The sequence below is a fragment of the Epinephelus lanceolatus genome, chromosome 6 (genome assembly GCF_041903045.1).
Source record: "Epinephelus lanceolatus isolate andai-2023 chromosome 6, ASM4190304v1, whole genome shotgun sequence".
NCBI lineage: Eukaryota > Metazoa > Chordata > Actinopteri > Perciformes > Serranidae > Epinephelus > Epinephelus lanceolatus.
Genome location: NC_135739.1, coordinates 6,270,184 through 6,276,183, shown reverse-complemented (window position 1 = coordinate 6,276,183; position 6,000 = coordinate 6,270,184).

Below are 6,000 nucleotides of genomic sequence, written 5' to 3'. Positions count from 1 at the left end.
GATACTCGGTCAAATGTCTCTAAAGGCTCTGACAGATGCGAAAAATGCAGAAAAATCGAACATGTTCTGAAAATTTTAATGGTGGAGGAAAGTTTCGGACTCAGATTGCAAACATGATTGACGCCACATGAAGTTGTATTTATTTTTAGACGTGCAATAAATTCAGACCAAAAAAAAACCAATGGACTAAATGTGCAAGTAGGGCCGGTCATGCCTTCGTTATCCAAGGAAACACTTATTCGTACGGGGGAGGGGGCCAAGCAGTGATTGATATGTGTTGGAGACTCCTCCTGGCTCTGATTGGTTGTTTTCAGTCAGGCATGGTGGAATTTTGCCAGTGCCATTAGGATCACTATGAGGACCTTTAGGAACATGATTTTATCACAAATGATCTGTCTCATGCACTCCTGTCAGGATATAGTTAACGTTTCGGCAACTAAAACAAATCTTTAAGAAGTGACCTACTGTAGCTTTAACTGGGAAAATGGACTCTCTTAATGAGTCGTTGAATCAGTCAGGCTTTCATGCTGTTTGGCTGCAGCTCTGTGAAAAAGACAAAAGTATCTCTGCATCTCCTCGTCGAGCTTCTACGACAAGGATGATGACACTTGGTCTCTTGGCGTGCTTAAGATGAAACTCTCCTCTCCTTGTTTGTGTTGTTTGATTTCCACCCTTGAATTACTCTAAAAAAAATATTTAGGGACAATCTTTTCATGAGGATGGTGGCCCAGCCATCCATTTGGTACTGTACAAGTATGTCGCTCTCGTGTCGTCGTGGTTTTTGTGTTCCACGCCCCGGTGTGTGCTCCTCAGTATCGGTGTTCAGGCGTCAAGTGTGTACTGTTACAAATCCGTAATGGAACTCTACGTTTATTTACTTATAGTTGAGTCAGATCATTTAATTTGTTTGTGTCAACTACTTACCCATCACTGGCCCTTCAACATGTTTTTATAATATATATATTATGCACTACTTTTCTATATCCCCGCTTGTTTTATTTCTTATCCACCCCCTTACGTGATTTCAGTGCTGATTCTCTGAAACCTCCACCTATTTATAATTCTACAGATGATTTATTAAATTTTTATTTTTTCATGATTACTTATTTAAGATGTAGCGTGAAGCAGTGGTCTTAAGTTATCTATGTTCTGTATGAGTAGAGCAGGAATCCAATATTTTCTAATATATTCTAATGTAGTCTGGGTGTCGTGAGGACGGGGAGTCAGACCGGCATTTGATGGAGGTGAAAGTCTAAAGAGCGAGCTCCCGTCGTCTCACCGTGGCTTTAGTTCTCATGATGCGAACATGTTTGAATATCGTCACCTGTAACACTTGACTCGTGCTGTTTTTGTGAGGTTCTATTTTCTATGTTGAACACTGTTACTTTGTTCTGTATGTGTCTTTGTTTTTGTAAAAATCATATTTATTTCACTATTTTTGTAGACAAAAAAAAAACTATTTGATTTTGATTGTATTTTTCTATTTAAATAGGACTATTATACAATTTATTTCTCCCCCTGTGCTAATTACGTCCAAAAGTTCTGTTCAAAGACAAAGAATCATGTCATTAGTAACAACATCAAAGTTTTTTGATATACAGTTGATTCTTATTTTGATACACATGACACATTTCATTTGAAGGAAGGAAACATGAAGGTTTTATTATATTCTTGGAAGACACTTGAGATTCTCCCCTGTTGCATCGAGGCCCCAGCTGCCTGTCCTCGTAGATGCTCTGAAACTTGAATATAACACATTTTGAAAGGCTGACTAACCTCGAATCTGTGTTGTGATGTGCAATACTGTTTCTAATGTTTGTATAAAAAGTAAGAACTACAGTGTAAACCTTTTTAATGCAGATTTATTTTTTTCATTGCATATTTTGCAGATTTCTGATCCACAGTGTCATTTTTTACTGTCAGAAAAAAAATAAACCCCGTTTTTTCATTGCAACTATTTTTAAATCCAGATATCTTTGTACTGATGTAAATGATTGTAGTTATTTTGGATAGTGTTTTGCTAACAAAAGGAGAGACTTTTTCATGCATATTTCTATTTCATTTCATCTTGTTTTATCCCACGTTTTTATTTCGTTTAATAGTAGCAGAGTTCTTGGAATAATTTTTCATATTTAAATGTCATTGGTATTATTTTGTATTTTTATGTGGAAATACACTATATATAAATTTAAGATGCTAATTGCTAAGATATTATTTTGAGTTTAATTATTTTTAAAGCTAAATATTTGTAATTTTATTGTTAAAGTGACTAATTTCTAAATCAGAGTTTGTGTATAGATTCACAAAAGTGGTTTATGAGGTGTTTGGATTGTAATTATTACTGAATGGTTCTTTGATATGCAAAATGAATATCATGTTTATTTTTATTTTTGTTGGTTTTGTATTTAAATGGGGTGTTGATTACAATCTTTTTTTTCTTTCACTTCCTGAATAAAGACCCATTCTGTTTGGACACAACATGGCTGCTGCTGCTGTGTGAGTTTTAACGAAGTCGTAGGGCTGCTGTGAAACTGCGGCAACTTAGGGTAACAAAAATTTTTTATGTTGGGTGTGTGGGTACAAAGGACAACCCAGAAAGGATGGCAGAGGAGATACAACTGGATTGGACAGCCACAATTAAATAATTTGCTCAAGTGCTGTACTGAAGTACAATTTCGAGGTACTTAGACTCAGTAAGTAAGTACATTTTATTTATAAAGCCCAGTTTGAAACAAGAGTTATAAGGTGCTGGACAATAAAGACGTTGAGGTAAAATAATTACAACATTTAGAAACATGAAAGACATTCAAACTGTGCAAAGTAATAATAAAAAGAGCTTGAAACTGCACAGGGGGCAGGTACACATAAAACAAAGTGCTTACATAACAAATTAGTTTTTAACAGCTTCCTACAAATATCCACTGACTCAACATTTTTAATAGCTGAGGGAAAACGATTCCAAAGAGTGGGAGCTCCAACTGCAGACGCATGTTCACCCTCAGTTTTTAGTAGAGATTTCGGGACAGCCAGAAGATTTTGATCAGGAGAATCATTATTTGCATTTTCTGCTGCTTTTACTAACTTCAGAGGGAAATATATTTTTTAGTGCACTACATAAATTCGGCAGCTGTAGTTAGCAATTACTTTGCAGTGTAAGAATTCACATAAAAAGGATAATTAGGTCATAAACGTATTAAATACTGTGCACTGCTGAGTATTAAACCAATGGTTTCCAACCTGTCTGACTTTTGACCCCATAAAAATCACCTGTCTATTTGTGGCCGCTTGTAATTTCACTAGAGACGCATTTCCATCCTAAACTTCTCACGTAGTTTCTGTTAAATAACAGTCTGAGGCCCACAGAGGGGAAATGATGTCATTTAAAAAAAAAAAAAAAGCGTATATAAGTGTGTGAAGCAGAACTTTGTTTTTCCTTTATTCCAGCCTTTAATGTCCAGATTTATCTTGTGACCCTTTGGAGGGGGCATGGACCTGATCCACTGGACTTAACTTGCTTACTGTATAAAAGAATCATTAAAACCAGCTCCACCTGGAGCTATATGTGCATTATGCATTGATGAATCAGCATCAATACTTCTTTCATTATTATTTCATTATTTCTCTCTGGTGGTATTTTCTGCAGAATGAGAACATTTAATACTTTACTTCTCCACCTAAGCTTTTGAACGCAGTACTTTTACTTGTAATGAAGTAAATTTACACTGTGGTATGTCTACTAGATGGCACAGTGGTGCCATGGGTCGGGGGGTTTCTGTGGGTGTGAATGTGAGTGTGAATGGCTGTCTGTCTCTATGTGTCGGCCCTGTGATAGTCTGGTGTCCAGGGTGTACCCTGCCTCTCACCCAATGTCAGCAGGGAAAGGTTTCAGCTCCCCTGCGACCCTAAACAGGATAAGTGATAAAATGAATGAATGGTATTGCTACTTTTACTTAATTAAAGGCTCTAAATACTTCTTTGCCCAATGCACTTCACTACATTTATCTGACAGCTATAATTACAAGTTACTTTGCAGATTAAGAATTTACAAAAACTAATGATTGACCTATTAAACTGCATAGTCAAAGATTAAATCACTGATTCCCAACCAGCTTGAATTTCAACCCCTCACTAAACAGCAGTGTCTATTTGAGTCTTGTCATGTTTCAGCTGTCTATGAATTGTTGGCAGTTCTACCAAAGACACATTTCTGCTCTAAACCTCTCGTATGGTTTGTGTTAAGTAACTGTCTGATGCCCGGAGAGATAAATGATCTAATTTTTTACAAAACACTACAGAAAAGCCCAAAAGAATTTATATAAATGTGTGAAGCAGAACTTTTTTTCCTGCTTTCCAACTCTGTCACAGCCCAACTCTTAGAGTGGACAGAGAGCGGGAGACACAGTTAAATTAACAAATGATGTGATTTATTAACTAAAAAGTAATCAAAACAAGTCACCAAATAGATAGGGGAAACCTGTGGTGTCAGCTGTGTACAGCATGAATGAGTGAAAATGTGCTGTTTGGGTGTTGCGGTGTAAAAACTAATGAAAAGTAGGAATGAAAGACACAAATCAGAGGTATGATGAGCAGGTATAACAACACCAGACTGACTGCTCTGTCGTATATGTACATGGAGGCTGCACTGAGCCCAGGTGTGTCACATGATGCTGATTGCACTCAATCAAGGTCTGCAGCCCTGAAATTAGAAAGCACAGACACAGCAAAGGAACCAAGAAAGGCACACTCGCTGCAGAATGAATTGAATGCAGGATTTTTATTTACAGTGGAGTATTTTTACACTGTGATATTGCTGCTTTTACTTAAAGGTTCTAAATACTTCTTCCACTGATGGACGATAATGATACACATGAGAATCTACACTGATCAGCCACAACATTAACACCACAGACAGGTGAAGTGATTAACACTTATCATCTCGTCACAATGCATTGTTCTGCTGGGAAAACTTTGGTCCTGATATTAATGTGGATGCCACCTAATGAGCACGACCCGCACAAACCCTGTTAGAGACCAAGCACACCCCCTCATGGCAGTGGCCCCCAAGCAGGACAAAGCACACTGCAAAAACTGCTCAGGAATGGCCCAAGGAACGTGACAAAGAGGTCCATCTGACTTCCAAAATCTCCAGATCCAAATCTGATCAAGCATTCATGGACATGTTGGTACCCCACCTTGCAACCCACATGACTCAAAGGATCCACCACCACCAACGTCCTGGTGCCAGACACCACAAGATTCACCAGAAGGTCCTGTCCTGAGGTCCCAGCAGGACAATTCACACCATAAAAACTGCTCAGGCATGGCCCAAAGAATGTGACAAAGAGCGTCAGGTATCGATCGGGAGTATCCATGGGACATTGCGGTACCCCAGAGGTTCTGTGTCCATGCCTTTACAAGTCAGAAGTCCCACTGTGGATCAGACTTGGCTCTGACCTGTCAAGGCATGAACACAGGACCTCTGGGTCACCGCAACATCCCACAGACGCTCAATCAGATTGGAATTTGGGGCCAGGTCTGCACCTTGAGCTTTGTGTCACCTTTCTCGGGCCATTCCTGAGCATTTTTATAGTGTAGCATGGCACATTGTCCTGCTGGGGGTGGCCACTACCATAAGGAAATGCTGTTGCCACGAGGGGGTGTACTTTGTTTCTAACAGTATTTGGATGAGTGATCCATGTCAAGTGTTACCCACGTCAATTCCAGGATTCTGGGTTTCCAAGCGGTAACAAGATGATCAATTCACTTCACCTGTAAGTGGTTTTAATGTTCTGGCTGATCAGTGTTTATCCATCTACCTGTACATTTGCAACCACTGTACAAAATACCTCTCCTGTGTTACATGAAGTAAGCAAGCATTAACACCTTTATTGGCTGAAATAAGAACTTAATTTTAAATATCTAGTCATGCTAATATACTATTATGATGTTGGATCTGTAAAGGTGGCCTCTGTTATGTGCCACTGAATCCCCCAACACTCC